The following is a 12391-nucleotide window of genomic DNA, read 5'->3' as shown; positions in this document are numbered from 1 at the left end:
ACTCAGGTGCATCCTTTCACTTCACTCCCCACAAGGAGTGGTTCTGTGATTATGATAAATATGATGGTGGTGATGTCTTCTTAGGGGATGAAAGGAAGGTTAGAATCATTGTTCACGTAAAATTCAAGTTGAAGTTACAAGGTGGAAGAATTAGAACACTTCCGGGTGTTCTCCATATTCCTTCATTGGCCATAAATATGATTTCTGTAATCAAATTGGTTGACATAGGTGTAAAAATAGTGTTCGAGAAAGATATACCTGCAAGATGGTTCAGGGATAATTGGTATTGATGCAGGGAGTTTTGATTGGAACTCTGTACAAGATTCAGGGTAGCACTGTTATTGATGGGTGCAATAGTTTTGTGGTTCCTGAAAGTGGAGCAGAAAATCTAGTGGTCTCTGGAGAAAAGACCATGCTATGGCATCAAAGGCTTGGACATATTGGAGAGAAGGGCCTTTGAATACTTCATGGTAATGGTATGGTAGAAGGTATCTCTAATTTCTCTCTGGGTTTTTAATTGTGTGAAAATTTTGTATATGGAAAGAAGAATAAGATGAGTTTCCCCTCTGGTGCTAAGGGGGTGAAACGTATATTAGAGTTTGTGCACAGTGATGTATTTGGACCTGTGTCGGTTCCATCACTGGGTAAGTCTGTGTACTATGTATCATTTATAGATGACTTCTCAAGGAATACATGGATATATTTCCTTAAGAAGAAATCTAAAGTCTTTGAAAGGTTTAAAGAATTTAAGGCTCTGGTAGAAAACCAGACAGAGAAGAAGATAAAGGTGCCGAGGACAGATAACAGTGGAGAGTTTTGCAAGAAGGAATTTGAAGAGTTCTGTAAGAAGTGTGGTATAATATGATAAAATACTACTCCATACACACCTAAAAAGAATGGAGTTGCAGAAATAATGAACATGACGTTGATGGAAAAGGAAAGAAGCATGCTCAGTGATGTCGGGTTAGGACAAGAATTCTAGGTAGAGGTGGTGGAGACTGCATGTTACCTAGTCAACAGATCACCTTCATCAACATTGGAGGATATGACTCCACAAGAGGTATGGACTAGTAAGAAAACCTGTTTTTCACACTTGAGGGTATTTGGATGTGATGCATATGTACATGTTCCAAAGGAGAAAAGAACCAAGTTGGATAGTAAATCTGAAAGTTGCATCTCTATTGGGTATAAGGATGGTTTAAAAGGTTATAAGCTTTGGAACCCAGAAACAAGGAAGGTTGTGTAAATCCACGATGTGGTGTTTAGGGAGGTGAAAGATGTTATTAAACATGAAGTCCTACCAAAGGAACTTGAGAAGATAGAGTTTGAGCTAAAGGAGGAGGAATCAAACTCTACAATAGAAGATGAATTAGAAGATGAAGAGCCACAAACTCCAGTTGTGAGAATATCCATTCGAGAAAGAAGGCAGCCAAAAAGGAATAGTCCAACTTCTTTATGTTCAAATTTTGCTTTATGTATTACTGATGATGATCCCAAAACTCTCAGGGAAGTAGTTGAATTAGAGGATGGAAAAATATGGAAAGAGGCCATGGTTGATGAAATGACATCTTTACACATAAATGAGGCTTGGGATTTGGTGGATTTTCCATCTGGAAGGAAGCTCATTGGAAAAAAAATGGGTGTTTAAGAAGCAGATGAATGCATAAGGCAAGGTGGAGAAATACAAAGCTCGGTTGGTAGCGAAAGGTTATTTCTAGGTGCCAGGAACTGAATTTGGTGATATTTTTTCTCCTGTTGCGAAGGTATCTTCTATTAGATTACTTTTATCTGTTGTTGTTGCTTTTGATTTTGAGGTAGAACAGATGGATGTAAAGACATCATTTATTCATAGGGATCTGGAAGAAGAGATCTATATGAAGAAACCTAAAGGATTTGTAATGAAGGGTAAGAAAGAATTGGTATGTAGGTTATTAAAGTCTCTGTATGGGTTAAAACAATCACCAAGGATGTGGTATCAAAAAATTGATACATATATATGGGGACTTGGCTTTACCAGAAGAAAATGAGACCATTGTGTTTATTTTAAATTAATTGGTGACAATGTTATTTATTTGGTCTTGTATGTGGATGATATGTTGGTGATTGGAAATAATAAATAAATTATCTAGAAATTGAAGATCCAATTGTCCTCCATATTCGACACGAAATATCTTGGTGTTGCAAACTATATTTTGGGCATGGAAATTAAACAAGATTGGGCAAAAAGGAAGCTCTGGTTAAACCAAAGGAAGTATGTCGAGACGATATTGTAGAGGTTTAATATGTAGGATAGTAAATTGGTAAAGGTTCCTATTCCCGTCGGTGTAAAGTTATCTGCTGAACAATGTCCCAAGACACAAGAAGAGGAAGAGGACATATCCCATGTGCCATACGCAAGTGCCGCCAGTAGCCTCATGTATGCAATGGTTTGTACTAAGCCAGACATTGCACATGCAGTGGGAGTATTGAGCAAGTTTATGTTAAAACCAGTGAAGGAGCATTGGACAACAGTGAAGTAGGTTTTCAGGTATTTGTGTGGCACTAGTGATTATGGTATGTGCTACTAAGGAAGAACAGGATTGGACAAATTTTTGGACATCCATGGCTTTGTTGATGAATACCGGGTTGGAGATCTGGATCAAAGTAGATATATAAGTGGGTATGTGTTTAACCTATTTTGGAGGTGCAGTCAGTTGTATGATCAAGAGACAATATGTAGTGTCACTTTCAACTATAGAGGCAGAATACATGGTAGCCACTCATGCAAGTAAGGAAGCGATTTGGTTGCAGAGTTTATGTTCAAGTATGGGGTTAGTACAAAGAGCTATAAGGATAAGCTGTGACATCCAAATTGAAATTTTCTTGGCAAAGAACCATGCTTATCATTCAAAGACAGAACATTGATGTTCAATATCACTTTGTAAGGGATATGGTTGAGGACAAAAAGGTGTTGCTAGACAAGGTGGACACTTTGAAGAATACTGTACATGCATTGAAAAAGTTTGTGAACAGTGAGGAGTTCTCTTGGTGTAGAGAAACAATGGGGATTGCAGGGCTGGACCAATGAATAATCTCTCCTATGGCCCCTTGTGGAAATAAAACAACAAGTGGGAGAATGTTGGGTGCATGTTATATTCTTTTCACGACTAGCCCCACGCGTGGGGGGGTCACAAAGTGGGGCGACAACCCCCCTTGTTCGTTGCATTGGGCACAGTAGTGGGGGCTGGAAGCCTCACCTGTCGGGGGTTTGAGGGGGGTGGTAGCCCCCTTTTATGGGGTTTGAGGCAATGCCCTGGGGAATTTTTTTTTGGACCTTGTATTAGGTGGCCAAACCTACCTATGGTTTTGTGAATGGTTTTTGCGCATGGTTTTTGGAATTATGGTTTTTTGTCCATAGTATTTTTTGTAGATCTAGTGAAAGGAAACATAGTTATGTTCTAATCCAAGGTTAATGGATTGGGGTTTATGGATGCTTCGGCATGTATATATATGTATTGTAACATTGAAATGAATATAATGAAAAAATCAATCTGGTAGTCCCGATTTTGGGACCTAGGGGAAAATCTATGTGTATATTTGTTTTATGTTTTATGCTATCGTCATTGTTTATTTTCCATTTTTAGAATTCGTACGTAGGAAATTTATGTAGGGGTTAAAACCCACATTTGGTATCAAATCTATTTTGGCTTCAAGAGGACGCCTTCACTAGGATCTGCCTCTTTATTCTGAATTTAACTTTGTATGTCTATATATATATCTGTGTGTGTGTGTGAAAATTATGATAAGAGAAGAGATCTTTAAAAGCAATTGTTATGCCTTTAACAATCGTTGATCTTGGTTTCTGGTGTACTAACCAGATATTTTATTGGCTTCCAAGGTTGGATTTCTATATCATTATTGAGGTTCAAACTTTGCATTTATATACTCATAACAGATTATCTTTTTACCACCAAACATATCATTGTAATACCAACGAATTGCTAGCTCCAAGATGGTGACGTGAAGGAGAGTCATAGATAAATTTTAGGACTCAACCTTGCTCAGATTTTCGACTCCTTTATGAAGGTGACGATTGTAGTGTTGTTTTAATCAATCTTAATTGACTGAGACTACAACATTTAATTGTCAACCTAGGGCACGACTTGTTTCAATGGAGTTCGCACCATCTGTGCCAATACACTCCAGCCATGAATAAGAACATGCATAAAACAGTAAAGGATGTTGCTAATCTAGATTGTTGAATCAAACCATGCATGCAAATATAAAAAAAAACTCTACATAATTAAATCACAACTCACAACTATCAAGGTAAAAGTGCGCCACATAGGAACTAATATCCTCTCTAGTTGGTTACCACCATTCTGTTGATTAACTCAGTGTAACCGTATATTATAAATGGAAGAAACAATGAATGTAATCCACGATTTTTACAACAACAACGAGAAACCATAAATCAATTAACTAAACTAGAATGTACACTACCTATATCACTACAATCCCTACCAAAGAGGAGGGCCCTTCCTCCTTAGTAGGGGAAGGAATAACACAAAAGTGATTAACGAATCAGCTGAAGAATAGTAGCAGCATCACCCTGCTGATTAATATTAAAAGAACTTAGAATTACAGAAACATAGTAACAACACTTTTCAATATGTCGTGTCCTTGTACATGAAAAATCGAGTTCTTTTATAGTTATTACAACCTGAAATTAGAAACAGATATGTCATGAGAATCTCATAATTCTCATGCTGATAAAAAATAAAAGTAGTTACAACCTATTGCTAAATACAAATATACATCAGTTAAGATTACAACTGCTTGAGTCTTGTTGCTTTAAAAATAAAAAATCCCTACTGCCGACAACTATTATGTGGAATAGTACCCACATTTTCCAGCTTCAGCGCAACAGAATCGAGTGGATGGCAGTTCGGGATGATGCAGCATCACTGGCGACAACATTTTTGGTGTGACAATGGATTCTTGTATCAACGCGTGGTGTAACAACATCCTGTAATAACATCCAATGTGTAACAAAAACTTGTAATAACATCCAATGTGTAACAACAACCTGTAACATCATCCACATTGCCTGTCTAATTCATAGCTTTGTTCTCACGAGCCATCACCTAAAAAGAAGAGATTCCCAAAATACTTCAATACTCCGCCAGGTAGCCACAAAAAGGAACAAAGCATTGTATTATTTAGTAAAATACAACAAAGTAACATGACAGTAGAATAGGTTAAAAAGGTTAGAAAATAGAGATTTTGATCAAGTAAAGTCATAGGCTTGGAGGATAGAAAGGTCAAAACTGGGGAAAGAATGTGCAAAAAATAGGTAAGAAACCACACCCAACATCTCCCCCCAACTGAAGCAACTTCATGTCCCCATGCAGAATCTCAAATCCTTCTACTGTACCCCTGATGCAAATTTTTGAAGTTGTAGGCACCAACAATATCATCGCCCAGAGCTCTGAATCCTTGAATGGCCATCAACTGACGTGGCTAGGATTCCTCTTCATAGTCACATAAGTGGTAATCAGGCTGATACTCCTCCAATGGCAACCATATCAAAGGAAATTTGAATTTGAGGGCAATCCAGAATGTCCCGAGTGTCTGCACAATCCTAGCATATTCTGGCACCTGTGTAACAGCAGCCATGAAGTTCCTATACTCAAAGGGGTCCCCTTCCTATAAATCCATGCTACAAGCCTCAATGCGCTTGAGACATCCAGCTAGAGATCAACTTTTGATATTTGTAAACAGGTCGAGGAAGATCCTCACGATCATTTTCTTGTAGATGGTCAATTTCTCTTTGATTTTTGGAGTGCTCAGGAATATTTTAAACTCTTGCCGGAGTTCGTAAGCCATTCCTAGTTCATCCCTGACCCACAATGTTGTTCTCTCCTCATTGGCTTCTGCTATTTTCTTGGCAAGGTGCCACTCAATCTGATTCCTCATGAATGAAAGGAAGGCCCGCAAATGCAAGTCCCCCATGTAGGATAGGACACTTTCCACCTTATTCGTGCTAACACATTCACACATGATATTGTGCAAGAACAACTCGCACAACAAGCTCTGGTGATCAATGTCACAGGAGTGAAAAATTTCAAGAAAAGTACGGGTTGAAGAACCCAAATAGGACCTATTCTCATAAATTGCCTTTAATTGAAATAAGTAATAATGTTCCCAAAGGAACACTGGGTATGATGGGGACGACCGCCTGCATGTTAGCGGGTTTAGAGAAAGGTCATGGAGTTTGGTCTTATCATTCATCAAGTGCGAGACTTGTCGATGCAACTGATACAACTATTCATCCTTCTTCTTTATAACTTCCTTGTGCCTCTATGCCCCCTCTTCTCTTTCCCATTCTTCTTTTATCCATTTTTCTCTCAGGGAATGAATCGTTCTTTTATGCACTTTGAGTGAGATCACTCCCTCCTATAGAGAGAGAACCAACTACTTCCACTTTTGCAGCTCTGGCAACAAGAACAATCTCTCAAAACACCATCCTTCATTAGCACCCAATGTTCTTCTGCATGCACTATCAATTGAGGGTGTAGCAGCCTCCTGAGGGCGAAATTGTTCCACCTCGGCTATTGGTTCTTGTGTAACAACAACTTCGTTAGTGGATTTTGTCACATTTTCCTTATCTTCTTGGTCAGGTTCCATTTTCACTATTGGTTCTTGTGTAACAACAATGTTATCCATAGACTTCTGTACATCGTTTTTCTCTGGATCGGCTTCTGTCTTCACTGTTGGTTCTTGTGTAGCAACAATGTTGACCGTAGACTCATGGATTTTATCTTGCCCTCCCTTCCCTTGGCTGAATTCCTCCTCCACTGCTAGTTTTGATGAAACAATAGTGTCAGCCAACGGCTCCAGTGTATCCATTACCCGATCACTTCATGTGGATTGTGCCATCTCGGTTGCTGGTTCTTAAGTAACAAAAATGTCCTCGACGGGTTGTTGAGTAACAACTTCCCATATTTTAGTTTGAGTTTCCCTCGAGGTGGTGTTTGCTGCACAGACTCTAAATCCTGCTGCCACAAACTTCTCAGCACAGGATACGCACAGAGTTCCTGGGACTTCTCCCCTTCTGGCCCTCTCCATGACCTCTGCCAAAGTATCTAACCCTGCGGCTCTTGGCCCTGCCTTTCCTTCTGCTAGTTGTTCCCTCAATTCTCTATTTTCTTTCTCTAGAATTTCAATTTTTGACAGTAAGGATTGGGTTTCGCTCTTACCAGGTGAAGAGGGTCCTTCTGGCTGAGCCCGCTCCTCGTCCTTCTACTCTGCTGCTTCTTTGTTCTTTCTTGACATGGATGGGGACTTTGGGTGCCTGCTAACCCTTATCCTCTGCTTTGGCCTCTTGTCACTAATTGGTTTATCAACTAGTATCTTGCTAACCCTTCTTGACGAGGGCTGGGGTTGCTCCTTTTTCACCTCTGGAGCTTCCTCAGACATCTCAGTTTGCCTTTTGCGGGTAGTCCTAGACCTTTTCCTCATGAATTCTTCCCAATTATTGCCCTATTGGCTCAAAGCATCCAGCACAATGAGTTTGATAAGGCCATGGTTGGTAACACAAATTTTTGGATGCACAGCTGTTTCACAGCCGTGGCCATGTGCCTAATGTTACCCAGCAAGAAATAAGGAAGGTTGATCAGCTACTGATGCCGGAGGTGGTTCAGCAAGGGAAAATGATAATTAAACACAATTCTTTCCCTTCCCTCGCAAATAATGTACTTGATGAGGTAGAGGGAAACATCTACACATGGCTAAGGGAGTGACAATATATTAATTCCCCTTCCTTTCTTTACCAACGACTCTTCTTCTTGGAGGAAATCCCCTTTCAGTGAGGGGTCATTGACCTTCATGTTGAACCACCTCTTCCCTTCCATTGGCAATCCTGTTACTCTAGCAATCACCTCTTCCACGACCTCCAGTTTTAACCCTTTGACCTATGTCTAGTTTCTCTCCAGATTATTTGTTAATTCCATGGAAACACCATCAATTGATCCTTCCAACCTCCGGAACGATTTTAACTAGCTTTCATCCTTGAAAAAATGGCACACTTTTGGGAAATCCTCCAAGGCTTCTGTGGACCCTGGCTCATGCCGTATTTCTGCTCCTCCCATTGCTTATGAAAATTTAGTGATGTTCCACCTCCTTCTCCTTCCCTTTAAGTGCATTGGGGTAGTCGACACACAACCTAGTTGTTTTAGCCTGTATTTCTATCTTCCTCTTCTCCGACCACTCTGAATAGGGATTCAATGCTTCCAGCAGGTGTAAATGGTAGGGTGGCACGGTGATGCAAGTGAGGATTTCGAATTGGGATTTGGTACACATGGTTTGTACTGCACAATGAATTTTTCCTTAATAGTGAGTCATGGGGATGTCTCGTCGATGGTACACTTACCCTTTTTGGTATGATCAACATTAAGTAACAATAACTACCAGGTCATCATTCCTTAATTGTAGATTTTTTCGAATAATCACAAATCATGCGATGGTCATGTCACAATATGATTCGTTCCCGCTTGGGCTTAATTATGACAACTATCCTAGGCCATCAAAACTCATGTTAAGTTTCCATAATTACAAAATAAAACGAATTCAATATTACCTTTTGATGACTTACTTGGGTGACGTGGGGGGGAATTAATGGGCAAAAACCAAGCTATGACAGTGAGACACGTGAACTTAATTTTGATGACGAGGATCATGGTGATGTTCTACTACTTATTACAATAAAATATCTCATTTATCCTTGAAAATTTGTTGGATGTTACACGTGTAACAACCAAGACGAATCATATATATTATTTTAATTTCTACAAAAAAGATAAAGAAGAAAAGAGCATGTAACAACACTTATCGTAAGATAGGCTTGGAAATAACAAATGTTGTTACAGAGTGTGTAACAGCCGCCACTAGGTGGTTTTCAACTACTACAAAAATGTCCATCTATGCCTAGGAAAGGTTTTCATAGCTAGATTATTATTACGATTTGAAGGTGTAACAACCGCCAACCGAAGTTGATTTTCAGCTGTTACACTTATTGGACAAATTAAAATTTTTGCAGCACATGGGGGGCTTTCCCCTGTTCCCGTAATCTGTAGATCCGAATTTGTGACAATTTTGACAAATCACTACAAGAAAAACGGTCATTGGTGAGGGTCATGCTTGTGACGGACCTTTAAGGTCCATCACTAATGTTGCATATGGTGACAGTCTTTAAAAAGTGTTGTCGTAAGTGTACATAGTGATGGTCCTTTAAGGTTTGTCACCAAAGCCATTTTCAATGACACTTTTGGTGAGGGTCGTTAAAGGTCTGTCACTAATTCTCTCTTTGGTGACACTTCTAGTGACGATATTTTGTTGACCCTAACCAATGCTCTTTTTGGTTACTTTTGGTGACAGTCAAAATATGTTTGTCATCATTGATCATTCCAATGATTTTTTGATGATGCTTCATTCCTGTGACGAACCTTTAAGGTCCGTCACCAATGTCACATATGGTGACGGTCTTTAAAAAAACATTGTTGTAAGTGTATATAGTGATGGTCCTTTAAGGTTTGTCACCAAAGCCATTTTCAATGAAACTTTTGGTGAGGGTCGATAAAGGCCCGTCACTAATTCTCTCATTGGTGACACTTTTGGTGAGGGTCGTTAAAGGCCAATCACTAATTCTCTCTTTGGTGACACTTCTAGTGATGATATTTTATTGACCCTCACTAATGATCTTTTTGGTTATTTTGGTGACGGTCAAAAAATGTTCATCATCATTGATCATTCCAATGAGTTTTTGATGATACTATGTACCTGTTACTATATTTTTTGTCAAATGATAATGATTTAAGACCGTTGTTGTGGATACTTTTTCATTATGTGTCCAAGGTCATATTGTTTATAGTCAGTCAATTTGTTAAGAATTAATTAGTGTGTATCATTACCCTCAAGTCATAAGAATATATTTTTCCTATGAGTCAACACATGATTCATATCTATTAGGATTATTATCTAGCAAATTTCCTTTAAATAAAGTTCCACTAGTGTGTAGGAACTATATTATTTAATACATAATCAAGCTCTATCAATTATATTAATGAGAGATACCTAGCACTCCTCAACACTACCTTAACATGCTTTGGAACAATACACTAACATTCCTTGGCACCTTGCATGTCTTGGAACATCTTTGTACTTGGAACATCTTTGTACCTAGAACATCTCGCCATGAGTAGGACACCCAAGCACATGTTGGCATGCCCTAGCATATCATATCACTCCCCTATCATATGTTGGCATTCCCTAGCATAGCATAACACTCCCCTATCATGTGTTGGGATACCTTGCAGTCCCTAGCATGGCCTGGAACACCTTGGCATAGTATTGCATTGACAAACATTAGCACTTGGAACACATTGGCACTTGGCATGTATTGGAACATATTATTAATGTGCCTAGCATGCCCCTTTTGAAAAATATAAAGTCCTGACTTATTAACCCTCTTATGTGTTCATTTCCTTACATTTTAGCTTGGTTATTCATTTTTTTGCATACTCTAACACTGTTGGCTTATTGGGGCCTGACCCAAGTTCAGAAGTGATTTAGCCAAACAAATCCTGAAACTACCGGCCCTTTCGGCAATAGTCCATGGTGCACGGACTAAGGTCTCACCCGAGGTAGTATGGGAGGGTGCTAGAACCAGGTTTCTGCAACCTAGGGATGTCTTGATGGAGTCTGGGATATTCGCGACCCGATCTTGTGTGCTAGCACTGCTTTGCGCAGCCGTCTATCCTTCGCAACTCATGCGACTACTTTTGCGTAGCTCTATAACAAGCGCGAAGAGGAGCTATCTAGATCCTTTATCCCTACTGTGGTTTTATTATAGATCTTAACTTAATTATGTGGGCCCAATATTCTTATTAATCATTCAACAATTATAACCAGTGTGCCCAATCATAAACTGTAAAGACATGCATAAATATCATAGAAGAATAAACACACAGTAATTCAGAATCAACTTATATCTTATTAATTCTTTGTCCAAGTTCAATCCTAACTCTGCCCTACGCACTCAGTTGTAGGGGTCCACACACACAGCTGCGGACTCTACCAGGCCTCTGTGCACTCAGCTGCAGAGCCTCTTCCTACTACTACAACCCAAGACTCAGACTTACAGACTCAGAGCTAATTTAGCATCCAAAACCCATATCACTTATCCAAGTTTAGACTAAGACTTCCTTTACACTTAGAGCCTCTCTCTATTTATACAATCCCATGGTCTGCGGGCCATGGGTTGGCCGACACATTCTATATTAAATTACATTATTTTAGGGTGGACAACCCTAGAATCTCACACTCCACGCCCGCATTTTGTGGGGTCTTTACATTACATTAACCAAAAATTTGGGATTTAAGCCCCAAAAACATGTTATGGGGGGATCTACTGCCCAACAGACACCATGCACATCCTAGCATGTCTTAGCACCTGGCATGCCTTGGCACTATTTGGCACATGTTAGCACACCCCAGAACTACCTAGCACACTCTAGCACTTCTTGACATGCCCTGATATTCCCTGGCATGCCTTACCCATGCTCAGCATACCTTGTCACTCCCTCCTTGGCATGACAGCTAGCACCCATTAGCACTCCTCGACACACCCTCATATCCATTCACTTCCATTCATTTTGACCTAGTTCTCCCTTGTGTTTTCCTAGTACTCTCTAACACTCAGCATGCATTGGCATTCTCTAGCAAACCTTAGCACTCTTCGATATGCTCTGCCACTTCATAGCATGCATCACACTCCCTGACACACATTGGCACTTGGCACATGTTGGCACTTGGTAAGTCTTAGCATATTTGGCATGCGTTGAGATGAATTGGTATGATTTGGCATGGTTTAATATTAAAGCTATTTGAGATCAATTATTGGAAATTAGATGAGAAGAAACAGAGGAATATTGACACTTAGAATGCATTGACACTTGGCACTTTGCATCTAGTGTTGGTGTGCCTAGCATGCCCCTCATGGAAAAGGTAAATTGATGACTTATTAACCCTACTATGTGCTCATTTCCTTGTAGTTTAACTTGTTCCTCCCTTTTGTTGCCTTGATAGACCTTGGCATGCATTGCCACACCCTTGTACATCTTGGCATGCCTTAGCACTTGGCACATCTTAGCTTGTTTGACATGTCTTCGTACTATCTAGAACATGTTATCATGCCCTAGCATTCCCTAACACACCTTGGAAATCATGACCTCACAACTAGCATTACATTTTTCCATGACTTGGGAACCTTACATTCATTAGAACACCTTGGCACTCCCTAGTTGTCATGCCCTCTATTATCCTCCACAATGTCCCAGGCTGATGAGGAGAT

At 39.7% G+C, this 12391-nt stretch overlaps 1 pseudogene; it reads left to right on the top strand.

Moving 5' to 3' along the window:
- The first annotated feature begins 8286 nt into the window (after positions 1 to 8286).
- Positions 8287 to 12391, top strand: part of LOC149250816 (nuclear transcription factor Y subunit A-2-like) — a 30262-nt pseudogene continuing 26157 nt past the window's right edge.

The sequence above is a fragment of the Pinus tabuliformis genome, chromosome 7 (genome assembly GCF_031772625.1).
Source record: "Pinus tabuliformis cultivar Carrire ecotype Pingquan chromosome 7, CPIR1, whole genome shotgun sequence".
NCBI lineage: Eukaryota > Viridiplantae > Streptophyta > Pinopsida > Pinales > Pinaceae > Pinus > Pinus tabuliformis.
The sequence above is the reverse complement of the archived record's forward strand: the minus strand, read 5'-3'. Positions and strand labels throughout refer to the sequence as shown.